Here is a 20,927-nt window from a genome sequence, read left to right as displayed (position 1 = left end):
CTCACAAAATATGGTGCAGACTTTAACAAAGTATCTGCTTTCATTAGTGACAATGCAACCTACATGACGAAGTCATACAAATCTGCACTCCAGGGTCTCATGCCAAATTCGGTGCATATCACTTGCAATGCCCACATTATTTCTCTGGTGAGTGAGTTGTGGAGAGCTAGGTTTCCTAGAGTAGATAAGTTAGTGAGCTACGTCATAAAAGTGTTTAAGCATTGTCCCAGTCGCAAACTACACTATCGGGAAAGCATTGCAGAGAAGACAGGGGAAACGGTGGGGAAAATTGCCCTTCCACCTGAACCAGTGATGACGAGATGGAACTCGTGGTTTCGGGCTGTACAGTATCACGCAGCTCATCTGGACTTTTACGCAGATTTTGTGGAACAGGAGCTCGCACTGACACCCCGAACACAGGCATTGACCAAACTGTTAAATCTTTTACACGATCCTCACCTGAATGAGGAGGTCAAATTCATTTCCAAAAATGCCACTAAGCTAATGGACTTGATCACTTGGTTTGAATCTCGACATGTATTAATTCGCAAGGTGTACAACAGGGTCATGGATTTGCTCTTTTGGGCAGAAGCACAGGCGAATGAAATTCACTCCGAGCGTGCAGATTTAAATGCCAGTGCTCATCACTTGTTTTCTGGTATGATACAAAAGATCAGGCAGTATTACTGCTATGGAGACGAGTCAAACGAGAACATTACGCAAAGTAGATTTAAACAACCAGCGGCCGAATTCCTGAAAGCAGTGCGCATTTTTGACCCTGCACAAATACTTATTTTGACGGTGGATTTAAACTCAGTCAGCACGGACATTCCTGGATTTGACAAAAACTGTAGGCTGGAATTGCCAAACTATAAACACATCGCACAAGAGGTGGACACAACTTTACCAGCGCTAGCTTTTTGGAAATCCTCCGAATCTAGGCTACCACATCTTGCTAAAGTAGCGTGGCGCTGTCTGTCAATCCCGACGAACTCTGTGGACGCGGAGAGGGCCGTGTCAAAACATGGACAAGTATTTTCATCGCAGAGACAGAGCATGAAGCCAAGCACCGTCGCAGGATGCTCAATGCTTACATTCAACCACTAGTACGGTTATGCTGTGTACAGTAGGCTGGGCTATTAAGGCCCTGTGTGAAGAAAAGTGTAATTTAATCATTGCCGTGAAATGTCGCATTTTTCTTATAGAATCCGTGAAATCTGTGATTTTCGAGAAACTAGGTCCGTGAAATTGAGCAAAATGTACCGTGAATTTGGTAGGGCCCTAGATATACTTTAATGATCCCCATAGGGACATTATGCTCTGCATTTAATCCATCCTAGCTGTGTAATTAGGAGCAGTGGGCAGCCGCCATGCAGCACCCGGGGACCAACTCCAGTTTGTCTTGCCATGCCTCTGTCAAGGGAACAGACAGGAGTATTAACCCTAACATGCATGTCTTTCTGATGGTGGGGGAAACCTGAGCATCCAGAGAAAACCCACCACAGGCACGGGGACAACATGCAAACTTCACACAGAGGACGACCTGGGATGACCCCAAGGTTGGACAACCCGGCGGACAGCGCTAACCACTGCGCCGCTGTGCCGCGTTAGTAGTGGTGGTGGTGATGGTAGTAGTAATAATTTAGGCCTGGGATTCTTAAACACTGTGTTCAGGGTCACACAAGAAAAAAAATGCACTCTTGAAACAAAATAAGTCTAAAACTAATCATTTAATTATTGACAAATGGACAAAAACAAATGGCTGTTCATTCACCAATCAGTGAGAGAAGTGAGAGCGATGGGATGAGGCAATCCTTCTGATGTCATGCCTGTATTGTGTTGTGGCAGGTCTGAGACACTGGCCAATATGCATTGGTGAGTCTGTTTCTTTCCTGGTTCTTGATCGAGTTCATTGAAGAAAATTATGAATCACATATGTACGTGGAGGTGAAAATTGTTAATAGGAGCATTGCAATAGCTTTCATGCTTCTGAATCGAGCTTGGGGAAACACATTGATCCAAAAGTCACTCACTCCAATGTCTTTGGGTTGTGCTTTGAGCAAATCATGTTTCCATCTCCAAGACCTCCATCTGAAGAGTTACCTCATCTACGGAAGGTACCAGCCTTTTGGCCTTTGCAGTCTACTGGCCGTCAGCCAAAATGGAGAACAGCTGTCTCGAGAAGAGGAGGATGTCACCTGAGCATTTAGGGGAGCTTTCAAATCATTCCTTGAAGTTTTTTGCTAGGCTCATCACGAAATCGTCATCGCTGGATCCTCCAGCATTTCGTTCTTCTCGCAATGCTCCCACAGACGTGAAAAGTGCAACTTTCTCCCGTGAATGTCTCTCCAAAGGGTTCAGCTTAGACCGGAAACTTTCAACCACCTTGTACATGTCTGCAACAGTGTGGTTCTTGCCTTGTAAATTGCAGATTAAGGTGATTAGATGAGACATGACGTCACACAAAAATAACATATTCCATGACCTTATTGTCACTTAAAAACCTCTGATATTCTTCGGCTTTTTGGCTCCAAAGTCCAGATAAGAATGACACAAGCTTATTGTGCAGGTCACACACCCTCTTCAACACACAGCCTTTGCTCAGCCAGCAAATATCATTATGCAGCAAAAGATCCTTGTGTTCTGCTGACATTTCCTCTCGCAATGTTCTGAAAAGGCAATGTTGTAGACTAGAACTCTCGGGAATGAAATTTACTAGTCTCACCATAGTATCCATCGCCCCTTTCATTTCCCCACACAGTTTAGTGCACAACACTGATTTGTGAATAATGCAATGAAATCCAAAGAGCGCTGGCTTAACAGCAGCAAGCCTGCTTACCAAGCCCTAATGTTGTCCCACCATTGATGGAGCCCCATCAGTGACAACAGACACAATTTTGCTCTCATCCAAGCCATTCTACTCAAATAACTGTGTTAATTTGTTAAAGATGGTTCGCCCAGTTGTGTGCCCCAGCAGAGGAAGCAAACAATGGTCTTCCCATCAGAAAATCTTGCAAACACAGATAGCTGTTCCATATTGGTTCGGTCACAGGACAAGTCTATGGCTAGTTATATTGCTTCTGCTTTCTTCAAATCGTAAGTAGATTGGAAAAACAGTCCTCTGCTAAAAGTTCTACTCTTCTTATTGCCATGTTAGCTGTAAATGGCACCTGTTTTAATAGCTCCACAACCATTTTCTTGTTTTTCTCATCATGACTTAAAACTTTGCCAGCCATATCAATTGCACATGTTTTAATCAACTCAGCATCAGCGAATGGCTTCTTAGCTTTAGCAAGGTTCCATGAAATATGCAACGATGGAGCTATTGTACTCTCTTGTGCTGATGTTGAGTTAGAGATTGTAGAAATGGAATGTTTGTATGATGTTATCATATTTGCTATTTTTTGTTTGTGGTGATCTGATTTTGTAGGGTAGTTGGCATTAAAACTGGCAACATGCATAGTGTTGAAGTGCCACTTGAAATTATCTGCTTTAGACAGCTACGGTCTGCATGCATATCAAGCATGTCAGTTTGGCATTGGCGTGGTCCGGTAAAATAAAATAAAACTGATCAGTCCAGTCAGATTTGAACTGATGGTTTTCCTGGTCAACTTTCTGCTTTTTCGCGCAGACCATGTTCTTGGTTTGGGACAGTTATTGATTATCTGTGATTTAGCTGGTGAGTGTCTCTCTCTCTTGTCAAGGACCATAGAGAGTGTGGAGTACGTCTTACGTCTACACGCGCTCTATGGCATAGGTCAAGTGTACAGTGTGGGGTGAGGTCAATATAAAGTAGAGCAGTATGCACTTTATTTCACATGTTGTGCACTTTATTTCAAATGTTACGACAGGTGCATTAGTGCCAATGGGTCAGTGCGGGAAAGATATTTGGCTCTCACGGGACGGACCTGGCCTGCGGGCCACTTCACAGGTGTAGAGAGAAAAGAGCAGTGAGGAAAGGATATATCCTTGGGGAGCAGACTGTTCTTATACCAAAAGTGACCTCACCCAGCCTCACCTGCTTTTTCTTGCCTGTCAGGAAGCTGGTAATCCACTGACAGATGGTGGGGGATACAGTGAGATGGCAGAGTTTGTAGGAAAGGATTTCTGGAATGACGGTGTTGAACGTTGAGCTGAAGTCAACAAACAGGATCCTTGCATACATCACTGGGGAGTCAAGTTGTTGCAGGATGTGGTGCAGACCCATGTTGACTGCATCATCCACTGACCTGTTTGCCCAGTAGGCAAACTGCAAGGGATCCAGCAAGTCTGTCCTATGACATTCTTCAGATGGGCCAACAACAGTCATTTGAAAGACTTTATGACCACAGACATCAGAGCAACAGGCCTGTAGACATTCAGTCCTGTGATGGAGGGTTTCTTGGGGGACCGGGATGATGGTGGAGCAAACCTTTGAAACAGGACGGGACTTGACACAGCTCCAGGGATCTGTTGAAGATCTGCTTGAAGACTGAAGCCAATTGGTCACCACAGGCTTTAAGACAGGATGAGGAGACACCGTTTTTTTTGTCCTTTTTTTTCAGAAGTGGTCATAAAGTCCAGAGAGAGAGAGAGAGAGAGAAAGAGAAAGAAAAAGGGAGAGAGAGGAGAGACAGCGAGAGAGAGAGAGAGCGAGAGATTTTTTTCATTTTTTAACAACCTTTATTAAAATAACATAAAAATCCAAACATTTTTTTCCATGACACAAAATAGTACTATACAGTATGGTTAAAAACACAACAATTCCATCACTTACTTAAAAATGGTATTAAATACTAAGTCTTCACCTGCCACAGAACATATTGCATATAGCACCACTTTTTGATAAAATCACCCATCATTACATTACATTATGGTGATTTAGCCGACGCTTTTATCCAACGCGACTTACAATAAGTGCATTTAACGTAGGAAATCAGGAGAACTACTTGTCATCTGCGGTCATAAGTGCATCTAAACAAGCATCTAAGAGCAAAACTATAGCTAAAGTAAAAGTGCAAGGAAGAGTTTTTTTTTAAATGAGTGAATACAATAAGTGCTAAGAACAAGTAACAGGGTAGTAGTTTTTAAAGAGGTGAGTTTTCAACCTGCGCCGAAAGATGGGCAGCGACTCCGCTGTCCTGACATCAGTGGGGAGTTCATTCCACCACTGTGGGGCCAGGACAGAAAAGAGCCGTGACCGGGTCGATCGGCAGCAAGGGCCTCTGAGTGACGGGGCAACTAGGCGTCCCGAGGCAGCAGAGTGAAGTGGTCAGGCGGGGGTGTAGGGCTTTGACCATGGCCTGGAGATAGGAAGGCGCTGTTCCTTACACTGCCCTGTAGGCTAGCACCAGAGTCTTAAACTGGATGCGAGCAGCTACTGGGAGCCAGTGCAGGGACATGAGAAGGGGAGTTGTGTGGGAGAACTTAGGGCGGTTTAACACCACGAGCTGCAGCTTTCTGAACAAGCTCCAGAGGTCTGATGGCCGACGCCGGGGCGCCAGCAAGGAGGGATTTGCTGTAGTTCAGCCGGGAGATGACCAGAGCCTGGATGAGCACCTGTGCCGTCTCATCTGTGAGGAATAGGCGAATCCTCCTGATGTTATAGAGGAGAAATCTGCAGGAGCGAGCAACCAATGCAACGTTTTCAGCAGACGACAGCTGGTCGTCCAGGATCACACCCAGATTCCTCACAGTCCGAGTTGGCGTCACCACGGTGTTGTCAATGGTGATGGCCAGGTCTCGGTATGGGCAACCTTTCCCCGGGAGGAACATCAGCTCTGTCTTGTCCAGATTGAGCTTCAGGTGGTGTGCCACCATCCATGAGTAACCCATGTTACTCATACCTTTGAAGAATGTAAAATCAACCCAGACTCTGGCTTTCACCAATAAGATGAAAACAGGAAGTACTTCCTGCCCTGTCCTGTTCTCCACTCTGTTCTTCCTGCTACTGCAGAGTGACAGTTTGGCCTCCCCTACTACCAGATCCAGGTAGTTGCCACTTAGAGGCGACAGATTTTTTGTAGCCAACTCCCAAAATGAAGACAGTCTTAGACCACCTCTCACCAAACTGTCTAAAAACATTCTTCAGTGCATTAAAAAGGTTACAGAGTATTTTGCATCTGCAAAAATAATGAAAAACAGCCTCTACTTCTCCACAAAATTGACATTTACTTGAAACTGTGGGGTTAATCACAGAGACAAAACTATTTACTGCAATGGCACCATGTAGAATCCTCCATTGTAAATCACCAGTCCTTTTCTTTAGAGGTGGTTTATATAAAGCCCTCCATACTGGTTTCACCCCACTGCCCACATCTAATTGTCTCCACACTGTGTCAACTCTCCCACCCAGTTTACATTTGTTCAGTGCTTTCACACAACAATTATATACAGTTTTTCCTTTAACTGTACACAAGTCCACATATTTACAGTCCATCACATTTAACAGGGGTCCTGAGAATCCATCCGGATTTGAAAAAAAGCCCAGCTCTGTAAAAGGATAATTTCCATCAGGAGTGTCCACTCCACAACTGTACTCCTGTGGCATCATAACCTCCTCCTCCGTCAGTCTCTCAATTCACATATTTAAAATGTTCCTGGTCTGTTGAATAGATCTCTGCCCAAGAAGAGAAGCCACAGCCCAAGTGTTGGTCAGTCCAGGACCAGCTACATCCACTATTCTCCTCAGAGTGACTGCTCCAGCGGTGCATAGCATGCTGGTGAGACCTGGCATTGTGCTGTATTGAACATCCATTCTGGCCCCATTAATGAGAAGCTCTTCCACTAGCCAGTGCAAAGAGCTTGTAGACTCCAGTCTCTTCCATTTGAATAAATTCCATGTCTTAACCCTTCTTTTGTCTTTCAGGTCAAAAAGGCCCATAACAGTTTTAACAGCAGAGAAAAGACTCTAACTGATATATTTTTTTCAACCTGAAATTTGATGACTTTTCCTAGAGTGACCCCAACATTAGAAAACATGAAACATTATTTTTGTTCATATTTCCATGAAAGCTGTACACCACTAGGGTACTAAGATTGTCTTAGGGTGGGGTGTCAGGGTAGCGTAGCGGTCTATTCCGTTGCCTACCAACACGGGATCACCGGGTCGAATCCCCGTGTTACCTCCGGCTTGGTCGGGCGTCCCTACAGACACATCTGGCTGTGTCTGTGGGTGGGAAGTCAGATGTGGGTATTTGTCCTGGTCGCTGCACTAGCGCCTCCTCTGGTCGGTCGGGGCGCCCCCCCAGATCAGCAGAGAGGGGGTGGAGCAGCGACCAGGATGGCTCAAAAAAAAAAAAAAAAAAGAGCAGGGTAACTAGCCAGATACAATTGCGGAGAAAAAGGGGGGAAACTGGGGACAAAAAAAAAAAGCGATTGTCTTAAGGTCATTTTTGACCCCAAGATATGTTTGGGTCATATTTGCCCCTATAAAAATGAGTAGTGTCTGCTGTTTAAATGCAGTCTTTCTACACTGTGAAGAGGGAAAACCCAGATAGTCACAAAGTTTGTTATGAATGACAGGTTGTTTCTTCGTGCAAAATAGATTTGGGGTTTAAAATTAAATTAAGTTGCTTTAATTTAGAGGTTTAATGAAGGCGGGTCATAAATGACCCTTAAGACAAGGGCAGTATATAGAATGTGCGGACAACACAAGGGTTAAAAAGTGCTTCATAAAAAGGAGGTAATTCACATAGTTTTAAAAAACTAAGATTCATTAAAAACAATGCAGTGTCTAAACCAAGACCAACTGTCCTCCTCAAGATGTTGCTTGTCAAACTTCTCCAAACAATATCTTTTAGACCTGTAAGATATCTCTGTACAAATTGTAATCTGAAAGTAGCTATTCTGCTTTCTATGTGTATTAGACCTTGCCCCCCCCCCCTCCTCTTTTGGTTAAAACGACACACTCTGGAGCACCAAATGTAACTTGTCCTGGGAAAAAAATCACTAAGATGGCTTGTTTTTTTGTGTTAGGCCATTAGGTGGCTCCATGCAGGCCAATCTATGCCACAGAGCAGAATCTATTAGGTTGTTAATGACTAGTGCCCTGCCTCTAAAGGACATTTGTGGCTCAGCCATTTCCATTTATTTAACCTTTCTTCTACTCTCTCTACCAGGCCCTTCCATTTCTTCTGGACTATGGTCTCATTGCCAAGGTACACTCCCAGATATTTGAAACCATCCTTCTTCCATGTCAACCCCCCTGCTAGACTGGGTAACCCCCCCTCCAACTCCCCACTACCAGTGCTTAACTCTTTTTCTGATTGACCTTTGCAGCCGATATGGTTCAAAATCTTTAACAGTTCCCTCCAGTTTTTGATCTCTTCCTGATTTTTGACAAAAACAATGATATCATCTGCATAAGCTGATAATATGTGTATTTTTTTTAAAATCCTTTTAAAACAAACAAACAAACAGACCTTCAATACTACCCCTTACTTTAGATAACATGGGTTCAATAGACAATGAATACAACATCCTTGAGTGAATAGCCTTATTTCACTCCCCCCCCCCCACACACGTTGAAAGGGGTACTTAGACCTCCATTAATTTTCAGTACACTCTCAATGTCCTGGTGCAAAACCTTGATCATAGCTATAAGGCCTGGGCTGAGACCAAAATTCTCCAAAGTTTTCCAGGGGTAACGGTGGTCAACCTGGTCAAAAGCTTTTGCCAGGTCTAGAGAAATGAGACCAGTTTCGAAGTCCAAAGAACTAGAGATTTCCAAAATATCTCAAATTAAGGATACATTGTCCAGAACAGACCTACCAGACACACAGTATGTCTGATCTTGGTGAATTACTGAGACCATCACCTCTCTCAATCTGTTCGCCAGCGCTTTGGACAGGATTTTAAAGTTTGTAAAAAGAAGAAACACAGGACGCCAGTTTTTAAATCTCTTGTAGATCTCCTTTCTTTGGCAAAAGCATTATTACCGCTGTCCTGCAGCTTAGCAGTAGCAACTTGTCTTTAAAACTCTCATTAAAAACTGTTAAAAAAGCTTCACCCATCTCCCTCCAGAACTCTTTATAAAATTCCACTGGAATCCCATCAGTGTCTTTCCCCCTTCCATGCCCTGCAGGACTGTGAAAAGTTCTTGTAGCACCAGCGGTTCTCTCAGCTCAGCATTAATTTCTTCAGGGACTTTGGGCAAATTTTCACAGAAGTATCCAAACAGCTCTTTGTCTTCTCTATACTTACTGCTGTAAAGTTCAGACTAAAAACACACTGCTCGCCTCCGTATCTCATTACAGTTCCTGTCCTGTAGCAGGCAGAGCGCAGAGCATGAATAAACCTGCTTTGCCCATTCCTCTTCTCCAAATTAAAAAAAAAAAAAACTTGGACAGTGCACGCATCAGCACTGCGCCCTGAAAACATGACCGCACCAGCACCCCCTGAATCTTAGTGCCTTGTAGGTATGTAAGAGCAGATCTTTTAGACTTGATATCTTCAATAGGATCTCGATTTCAGGTGGATTCTGCTAATCTCTGCAGTTCCACAATTTCGGTCTCTAGATCTCCCATAGATCTGATAATGTCCCGTATGACATTGTAAGTGTATTGCTGACAGAGTTGTTTCATCGCTACTTTCCCACAATCCCACCAGTCTCAAAGATGTAAAATCTTGTTTTCTGCTCTTAAAACCTCTCCAGAAAAATTTGAATACATCCTTAAAATTAGCATCATACAATAAATCTGTGTTAAAATGCCAATATTAACTTTTAGGCTTTAAATTAATGATTAAAATGTTACAAGTGATGAGAAAGTGATCAGTAAAACCAACCGGTAACATTCTGCACTTTTTAAAAATGTTAAAATGATGTTGAAAACAATAAAACCAGTCCAACCTAGCCAGGGATATTAAATTCTCTCTAGCGTGAGCCCAAGTATATAGTCTTTTATTACAATTCATCCTTCTCCACACATCTACTAAATCATGTGTTTCCAGTAGTTCTAAGTAATTTCTGTCCACAAAATACTTTTCAGTGCAATTAAAATCTCCTCTTAAAAATAAAAAATCTTCAACATTAACTTTACTTAAAACGGTGCTTAGAACTTGTAAAAAGTATACTGTCAGGTCCTATAGTAGGTGCATACACATAAAAACTATGTTCAATGTTGCCCTCACTACTACCAGCCTGCCCTCCACCACCTGCTCTACCTCAAATAACATTGGTGCAAAGTTCTTTGAGAAGAGAATGCCCTCTCCCCCATTCATGCTCTTGTGACTCAGCATCACCTCTCCACCCCATTCTCGCTTCCAGTAAGACTCATTAAAACTGTCACTGTGAGTCCCCTGCACAAACATCACATCTTAAACCTCATCAGCTCGTACAGTAGAGACCTTTTTGCTGCACCTCTTACCTTGTTTATGTTCTGCATACTGGTGTTAAAGTGACTCACTGCAAGAAAGATTAAAAGCACACATAACAACAATGCTGACTTACATTCAGGGTGTAAGAGCTTATTCATCATCACCTCCATTATTTAGCTCTTGTCTGATTCTCTGAACAGTTTTCTTTAGTCTATACACCTCCTGTTCAGTGAAACCTCCTCTCCTGCTCATCTGTAGCCTTGCAGAGTTAGCGAACAGCTGTCTGTCAGAGAAGTAATCCTCAATTTTCCCTCCCTTCATGTTCTTTGTTTTCTGTAAGGACAGTCTGATTTTACCAACGCTGTAAGCTCTTTTGGTTTTACACCTAACAGCCACTTCATAGTCAGAAGATTCGCTCTCCCTGTTAGCAGTGGAGTACGCCTCAATACTGGATCCAGACTCTGTGTCTATCTGTTTTGCTACTCTCTTTCCTCTGGTATTACTCGCTATCCCTTTCTTCGCCCGCAAATTGCCACTGTTACTTTTAGATTTCCTTTTCAGATGTGTCACTTACAGGGCCTCATCATCATCTTTCATCTCACCTTCACTTCCTCTCAACACTACATTCTCTGCAGCAATTTCAGACAGTTTTCCTTTTGTTTTGTAGCCTCCTATCCCGCACCTTCCTCCTCCTGTCCTTCCTCACCCACCTGACTGTCTTTTTGTACTTCACCTGTCTCCCCCTGTCCTCCCTCACCCACCTGATTAATTTCATGAATGCCATCATTTAAACTATTTTAATAAATCAGAGAAATCCGCTGAATCACTTGTTTAAATGCTCTGATGTCATGTCAGCTATGAACTCAGTGTGTAAGACTTGACACTACGTCTGTTTACATGCCATCAATAATCTGATTAAGGTGAATAATTCAATTAAGGCGATAGTTTAATAAAGGTCTCTACATATATTTAATTAATTAACGTGATTTCTTAATGAAAGTTTGCAAGACTCATTGGATAATCAAATCATGGGATAGAATAATCATAATAATAATAAAAATAATAATAATAATAATAGTGGATTACATTTATATAGTGCTTTATCTAGACATCAAACACAGTGAAGGGGGGAAAACTTACCTCAACCACCACCAATGTGTAGCACCCACCTGGGTGATGCACGGTGGCCATTTTGCGCCAGAACGCTCACCACACATCATCTTGAGGTGGAAAGGGAGGGAATCATTGAGCCTATTACACTTGGGGGTGATTAGGTGGACAGATGGAGAAAGCCAGGTTGGAAATTTTGCCAGGACATCAGGGGACCCCTACTCTTTGCGCTGAGTACTATGACCGAAGTTATGTTGCACACGAACCTGCTTCCAACATGGTTCAACAGTGTCTTGATGCATGTTCAATAATCCAGCTAAGAAAATCAAAGAAGGTTGAATCAGTTCATCCGGATACAACGTTTATTGACAGATACGTTTCATCACTCAACTAAGTGACATCTTCAGTCTTAACTGACTGCAGATATCCTCACCCCTTATAAACTATACAGTACAGTACAGTGCCTAACGACAGACATTGTAAAATGGATGATCATGAAACTGGTCGGTCGTAAAACATTTGTCGCCATTTTACAATGCTATGATTACAACCATCTCTAATCCTCTGTGAATAGTACACATGATCAATGGTCACACCCATATCTGCATATGGAACTGGTCATTGGTTTTGGTCATTAGGCACTATATTGTACCGTATTGTTTATAAGGGGTGGTGATACCTGCAGTCAGTTGAGACTGAAGAGGTCACTTAGTTGAGTAATGTATCTGTCAAACGTTGTATCCAGATGAACTGATTCAACCTTCTTTGATGACTCAACAGTGTTCAAGACTTTTCAGAAAATGTCTCCATTTCTGTTTTTTTTTCACCTGTCCAAAATGTAAAGATGTTAAACTCCTTCATTTCATTGAGCATTGACCTCTGTTTCAGTCTTACTCCAGAAATGTGGCTATTTACTACCGCTCACAAAGAGGAGACAACGCACACCTGTATTGTTCAGGTGTTAGCTAATGGGATCAGTATCCAAAGATTAAGAAATGAAGGCTGCACACCTAGTTTATCATCAGGAATATCCCGTAGAAGACAACTACATTTTCTGGAACATCAATTGATAAATCAGCGTTATAAGCGTGTATAAGCATCACCGATGATGAGGAAAAGTGTTGTTAACTGCCAGTCGCTGTGTCGTCCCATGTCTATAGCTCACAGGATGTGGTGCATGCGCACATCCATTTCTCAAAAAGAACTCCCATTAAGGTGAATACAAAGCAGAATGAATCAAATGATTGACAAAAAAAAAATCTAGCCCTGGTTACTGCATTATGCTTGTGTCGATTTGGACCTTAATTTGATCAAGATAGTCAATTAAGTTGTTTACACGGCAATTGCATTCATCAAATGATTGCCCTCTCCCTCTGATCAAAACAGAATTTTTAACTCGCATGTAAACACATCAAATGGGACTGCGCGCCATTAAATCAAATTTTACACCATTTCCCTGTGCTAAAGGACTTTTCACCATCTTGTCTGTTGAAGCTTACATGTTTTGTCTTTTCTGTGTTGAAAAGCAACACTGGTGGAGTTTCTCAGCATTGAATCACTGTGATGGCAGCATCACTCAGCATAGCATGATCCCATCTAGTATTGTTACAGCAGCGATACAAAAATGCTCATAAATTTCTCGTAAATTGTCAAACATGCCTGAGACCTTTCTGACAGGCTCTCAACATTAGAAGCTGCCAACCCTTGCATGCATTTCCATTACATTTTTGATCCATTTTAAGGCTGCATAAGAGGATTTCCGCCAAATGGCAGTAGATGAAGCGGCACGCTGTTTTAGTTGACTGCGATTCCCAAAATTTAATTTCATGTCATTTGAATGACATAAGAAAACAATCATGACTTCTAACAGCAGAGTAATCGATTTTTAATTTCCATCCATCCATTATCCAAGTCGTTTACCCCAATTGGGGTCGTGGGACACTGGAGCCTATCCCAGCAGTCATTGGCCAGCAGGCGGGGAGACACCCTGGACAGGCTGCCAGTCCATCACAGGGCCCACACGAACACACACACGCATGCACACACACACTCACGCATGTGTGCACGCACACACACACACACACACACACACACACACACACACCTAGGGACAATTTAGTATGGCCGACTCACCTGACCTACATGTCTTTGGACTGTGGGAGGAAGCCGGAGCACACGAAGGAAACCCACACAGACATGGGGAGAACATGCAAACTTCACACGCAGGACGACCTAGGATGACCCCCAAAGTTGGACAACCCCGGGGTTCAAACCCAGGACCTTCTTGCTGTGAGGCGACCGTGCTAACCACTGCGCCACTGTGCCACCCTGATTTTAATTCAAATAGCATAAATATGACATACACATTAGATAAATGGTAGTCTAAATACGTAAAATATGTCACTTCCTGTGCACCGGTAAAGATTTTGTGGAAAAGCACAGGACAAATAGACAAATCTATGTAACAAAGTTGTTTCTTTTTCATACGGGCTTGGGGGGGATATTTTCAATACTAATAATTACAATGTAATAGATTACCATAACAAAATGCCCTATTGCTGCTTTAACAATGGCAATATTTGCTTGAAAATGTTGATCATGTTACAGACTAAGTGCTTTATCCTAACTCAGTTGTAGAATTCTTGAAGTCTCTGCTGGGACACACACACACACACACACCATTATAATTGTCAGAGGTATTAACAACAGATGCCAGCTGATATGGCTGATGTTCAGATTTGGTTGCTGACAAGAGTGATGTGCACACCGAGGCAGACAAATTGGTAAGAGACTATGGGAATACGCCAGGCTACTAAATGAGAGCACAGCGGGAAAGTGGGGTTTGAACAAATGTGTGGGGGAGCAGCCACGCCTGACCTTGGTACAACCTCCAAACTCTGCTCTGCCTCTCCTTGCTATGTAGGTGCAGAGCTGTGCCTTTAGCATTGCACAAATTCATATTTAACCATGCACCATCACATACACAAACGCAAATGTATATGAATGGAATAAGTGTAAGTGTAGGGAATAAGGTGCATATAACTATACCCCATACACTCTCTCTCTCTCTCTCTCTCTCTCTCTCTCTCTCTCTCTCTCTCTCTCTCTCTCTCTCTCTCTCTCTCTCTCTCTCTCTCTCTCTCTCTCTCTCTCTCTCTCTCTCTCTCTCTCTCTCTCTCTCTCTCTCTCTCTCTCTCTCTCTCTCTCTCTCTCTCTCTCTCTCTCTCTCTCTCTCTCTCTCTCTCTCTCTCTCTCTCTCTCTCTCTCTCTCTCTCTCACACACACACACCTCCAGAGGGTGCCAGCAACTATATTTTATTCTCCTGCCAATAACTGGTATGACTGCATTAGGTGAACCTCAGAGTGAATTATTTTCATTTCACCTTTCAGTCCATCCTTTCCACATACTTTTTCTAGTCTTTTCCACTAACATTCAGATTTTCCTTAGAGAGAGAGTACTTTCTTTGACAATAATGAAATAACTGATGCATATCTTGTAAAAGATAAGCTTTGTAATTTATGAAAAAGTTACCTGAGCAAATATTAGAGGAAAAAAAATGACTGAAAATTATCAACCAATATTTCAAATACCTGTGTGTTCCTCCAGCTTCAAGACACAAATATAGAACCAATTAAAGGGATGGTGAAAGAAAACCCTAATTACACCTTTATCCAAACTGCTTATCCTACACGGGATCGCACACACACACACACGCACACACACGCACACACACACACACACACACACCTAGGGACAATTTAGTATGGCCGATTCACCTGACCTACATGTCTTTGGACTGTGAGAGGAAACCGGAGCACCCGGAGGAAACCAATGCAGACGCGGGGAGAACATGCAAACTCCACACAGAGGATGACCCCGGACAACCCCCAAGGTTGGACTACCCCGGGGCTCGAACCCAGGACCTTTCTGCTGTGAGGCGACTGCACTAACCTTTTATCTGACACCATGTGTTAAGATAGATCTAAGATAGGATTATTTTTTCTTGCTTGTAGTTAGCTATCACTTTGTTTAAAGTTTTGGTTACAATCCCTCTGAACTCAACTGACGGATCTAGCTCCTGCAAGCTAAATAGTGACCAATAAGCAGTGCCGATTAGTTCTTTAGAGCTGGTCTCTCACAATGGGTTGCACAAAGCTAAACTACTTCTTTTTACACGTACGGATGAATGACCGTTCACATTAATATAAGGTAAATTGTTTGTTAGGCCCATTAATGTTTATATCAATTGCTTTATGATTGAAGCAAGGCTAGAGAGTTTCCTACGTGCCTTTCTGTTTTTCCTGGGGCTTGATTTAAATTTTTTTCTCCCCAATTGTATTCAGCCAATTACCCCACTCTTCCGAGCTGTCCTAGTCGCTGCTCCACCCCCTCTGCCGAGCTGGGGAGGGCTGCAGACTACCACATGTCTCCTCCGATACATGTGGAGTCGCCAGCCGCTTCTTTTCACCTGACAGTGAGGAGTTTCACCAGGGGGACATAGCGCGTGGGAGGATCACGCTATTCCCCCCAGTTCCCCCTCCTCCTCGAACAGGCACGCCGCCCGACCAGAGGAGGCGCTAGTGCAGCGACCAGGACACACACCCACATCCAGCTTCCCTCCCGCAGACACAGCCAATTGTTTCAGTAGGACGGCCGACCAAGCCGGAGGCAACACGGGGATTCGATCCGGCGATCCCTGTGTTGATAGGCAACAGAATAGACCGCTATGCTACCTGGACCCCCCTGGGGCTTGATTTAATTGATAAGTAAACAATAGATGGATCTCTCTCTCTCATGCCCAGCTCTATCTTCTATCATTACAAAATGGAAGAAGATCCTGCAATTATGTATGCTTCTGTTCATGAGGACACACAACCCCATATGCATGAACAAAGGTGATCAAGGTGTACAGTAGCATCACAGGTACCCAACAGAAAAGTCCGTCTGACAAGCGGACGTTAAGGAAAGCAGAATCCATCCTGTCTGACAGCACCCACTCCCTGCACCTAGAGTTTCAGACCCTGCCGTCTGGTTCCTGCTTCAAATACCCAGTAGTCACAACCAATAGATACAAACACTCCTTCATCCCCTCAGCCATTTCACTGCTAAACCCCAACAGTAGGAGGTAATACCAGCTCCATCTTGATAACCGCTGTTAACACTGTTTACTGTTGCATTGCTTTTCATCGGCTTTGTTCTCCTCACTGCATGCTGTATTTATTTGTATTTATTTGCCTTGTGTGTTCTGTGGAGTGTTTGTGTTTAAATGTTGCCGCTGCAACACAACAATCGCCCCTCTGGGCACAAATAATAAAACCTACCTACCTACCATATACATGCATTTAAAACACATATGTATAAATAATTCACGACACACTGACTGATATTTGCACACACACACACACACACACACACACACACACACACACACACACACACACACACACACACACACACACACACACACATCCACGCATGCACAACACACTAATACGTAAAGCAGCTCTGATGCAAGACTGCAAAAGCATTGGTAATTTCTTATTTATATACTCAGGAATCTATTGGAAAAAGAAATGTCACATGCCACCTGCTATAGAAAATAGTGTTCTGGGCAACTGTTACAAGAGGTAGACAACACAAAGGAGAGCACCTAGGCCATGTTTGAAGGGTATCAACCAGGCTGGCAGAAAAAAAGACAACAGTTCCCCCCAATGGCTGAATAAAACACAGCCTTGCTCGAATATGATGCTGATGCAGACGGATGAAAGTAGGGAGCCCCTCCTCTCTGGATCAGCATCTCAACTGTGTTGGCAGTACAATATCACTTAGAATCAACGGCCATTTCATCAAAATAGTAAAACATGCTTCAAAAACACAAACACAGAAGCAATCAATTAACATTTACAATATATTAACGTTTAACTTTAATCTATAGAAATGACGTCTTGACTGACTGACTGGTGCTCTCTCCACACCTTAGTACTGAACGTCTCCAAAACTAAAGAGCTGGTGGTCGACCTTCGGAGTGATGAGAAGGCTCTCCCGCCAGTGACCATCAATGGTCTGGAAATGGAAAGAGCAGACAGCTTTAAGTTTCTCGGAACAACAATCTCCTCTCCGAAATGGGATGACAACTCAATCTGCATCATAAAAAAAAAAGCCCACCAAAGACTCTTTTCCCTGTGCCAGCTCAAAAGGTTGTGGTGTCTAAGTAAGCAGATGCTGCAGTTCTGCAGAGCTGCGATAGAAAGTGTTCTCATCTGTGTGGGATGGCAACGCCACAGCTCAGCAGAGGAAGCAGCTAGACAGAACTGTTTGCTCTGCCTCAAAAATCATCAGCTGCAAACTTACCCCCCATCTCTTACATCTACGAGACCCGCATTCAGCATAAAGGTCTAAAAATACTACAGGACTGAACACAGCCTACGAAACCCGTCTTAATAATTCTCCACTCAGGAAAAAGACTCAAGGCCATCAAAATTAAGACATCCCGGGGTCCGGGTGGTGTGGCGGTCTATTCCGTTGCCTATCAATACGGGGGTTGGCGGTCCCTACAGACACAATTGGCCATGTCTGCGGGTGGGAAGCCAGATGTAAGTGTGTCCTGGTCACTACACTAGCGCCTCCTCTGGTCGGTCGGGGCACCTGTTTGGGGGGTAGGGAGAACTGGGGGGAATAGCGTGATCTTCCCACGTGCTACGTCCCCCACGCGAAACTCCTCGGTGTCAGGTGAAAAGAAGCGGCTGGCAACTCCACATGTATCAGAGGAGGCAGGTGGTCGTCTGCAGCTCTCCCGGATCAGCAGAGGGGGTGGAACAGCGACCAGAACAGCTCGGAAGAGTGGGGCAATTGGCCGGATACAATTGGGGAGAAAAGGGGGGGGGGATCCTAAACAAAAAACAAAAATAAAAAACTAAGACATCCCGTTTCCTCAACAGCACTTACTGCAGAACCATCCACTTTACAAAAGCCAAGCACTAACTACTGCTGTATTTTACTGCATTTTTTAGCTGCATTTTAATGAAAGCACATTTTATTCCTTTTTTGCACTAGATCTTATATCCATGGATGTACATAATGTTTTATACGGTGGGGGTTATGTGTTTTTATTTTATTATTATTATTATTACCTTATGTTATGCTCTGTGGCATACCGTAAAATCCCATGCCACAACGGAGGTGCGGTTATAATGATGCCAGCAAAATTAACTAAAAACTAAAATATTACAAGCGCGCACACACACGCACGCATGCAACAATTACGTGACTTACAGTAAAATGATCACTATGCAAGGTATACTGCAGCTTCGGTAAAATTGTTAAGTTAGTAGTTAATGTCATCTTCTGATTACTCAACTTGGAATAAAACCCATCACACAAACCATGTATTGCTAACCAACACACAGCTCTGTAATAGCAAGCCAAAAACAACCGATATCATGGCAATGGGCATAAACAAACTGTAGCCGCTCAACCGAGGCCGAGACAGATATTTTAGGAGCCAGCACAGAACGAACACCCAATTCTACTGGACATGTTCCTTTGTTTACATGCGCCAAATGTGCGTGCGCAGACTGTGAGGCAAAAAGGGGCCACGAGTCTTGTGTTTGTAAACGTTACCACGTCCATTTCGAAGAGATCCTCTCTGAGAAATTGATTCAAAACGAAACAAAATGCCTAACAGTTGTTGCGTTGTCGGTTGTACAAATCGTAAAGATGGTAAAAACAAGCATCTGCATTTTTATCGCATGCCGAAAGGGAAACCTCCAATCGAAAAACGAAGAAGACATGCGTGGATTCATGTGATCCGTCAGGAGGACTGGAAGACGTGGTCAGATGAGCAAATGTCAAACGCGAAGAATATTTCGTATCAGTTTCTTACACAAATAAGTATTGTGATTGAACATACGTAAGTAACAGCTCGACATGTGATACTGTCCTAGTAGAGCAACTGCCAAACCAAAGTTTAAGTTGTTGATGCACAGCCTTCCTCAGATTTGACGATTCCATCAGCTTTCTTATGTCATGATGTTTGAGGTCATAATTTGACTCCAGACTCGATCTCATAACCGTACAAGCAATTCAGCTTTTGTTGAATACAAACAATTCAACCGTGTAAACAATTAAACTACGAGGGCTTACTTTTAATTGATGAAACAAAACTTTTCCTTCAATAACGGAAGATAAAAGCAGTCTTGGACATGTCCACCTACAAAGTAATGGTATGCTGCTAAAGACTTGTATGCCTTCATTGATTCTTTGGTAACTATACTTGGCGTGTCTATGAGGGAGTCAGTCACATCCCTCCAGCCGATGTTTGGCAGCTTCGTGATATCGCTTGTCCACTGAGCTTCAGCAGCATAAACGGGTCGGGAAGTTTTTCTCCAGTGCTTAGCGTAAGTTTCGACTCGTCATGCTTTCTGTCTTCCTTGCTTGGACCTTCAACATATTCTGAGATGTCCATTTTCTCAAATTTCTAACTTTTCTCCGTTTAATTTTAAGTTTTATACGCTTTTATCTGTGAGTTTCCTAGGCACGCACGTTGTGTATCGGCCATGTTTTGCCACACATCCTGCGCGCGCATCTTGTTTACAACGCAGCTTTCAGGTCACGTGACATGGGCCGTCCATTCATAAACGAGCACAGAAAACAGACACAAATATGCCTAAGGCTGGGCCAACAGCTTATCCTGTGTTGAGTCCATGATTACTAAATATCCCTTACAATCAAATGTATTCTTTCTTACCTTTAACGATGACCAAGACGTCCTTTCCTCCTCGCATTTCTCTGTGCGATTTCCTTGACAATGTTCGTTAAATCCATCTGGCGAGCATGCTAGCCTTCAACGCTGAGAATCGCTAGTCTGGACAGTCTGCCCTGGGAAATATTGCTTCTCAGATGGTTTCCTCTCAGCACTTACCACAGTGACAGGAATGGTCTAAAAAAAGAAAGAAGAAGCTTGAGAGCAGTAGCCACTTCTGTGACACCAGGCACAATAGACGCAGGACTGGTGGGATGGACAACTCCTATCAGAAAAAACCCCAACACGGCTCACAATACACACAGTCCATCTTCGGAGAACAGCATAGCTATTTACGAGGGACCTTACAGCCAGACTTACTTAGCTCGTCTGCAATAATAGTCATTTGAGAAGCACTTGCCGTTTTTATCCCTGGGAAGGGGTCCCTCCGGTTTGCACGAACCCAAGTCACGTATGGTCCTCTTCACCGTGGGACCTGTCAAATCCACCGAGAAATTAGGACTGTCTGGTCGTTTTCTGCGTGTGATTTGCCTCCTCTTGGTTACCATCATCAGGCTCAGTCTCCACGTCTACCTGCTGATCAGGAGGGGTGCAGCTAGTGGCGTTAGCCTCCGTGTTGCTAACAACAGACGCGCCTACGTTTGTCCCGGTGCCATCTGCATCGGCGTCCCCGGCATTTGTTACTGCTTTCGCAGTCGTAAAAGTTGAAGATATTTTCATTAGTTTTGCTTTTTTGTAAAAAATTCGTTTCTCATTTTG

This window comes from Lampris incognitus, chromosome 7 (assembly GCF_029633865.1).
Source record: "Lampris incognitus isolate fLamInc1 chromosome 7, fLamInc1.hap2, whole genome shotgun sequence".
Lineage (NCBI taxonomy): Eukaryota > Metazoa > Chordata > Actinopteri > Lampriformes > Lampridae > Lampris > Lampris incognitus.
Note: the sequence above shows the minus strand (reverse complement) of the source record.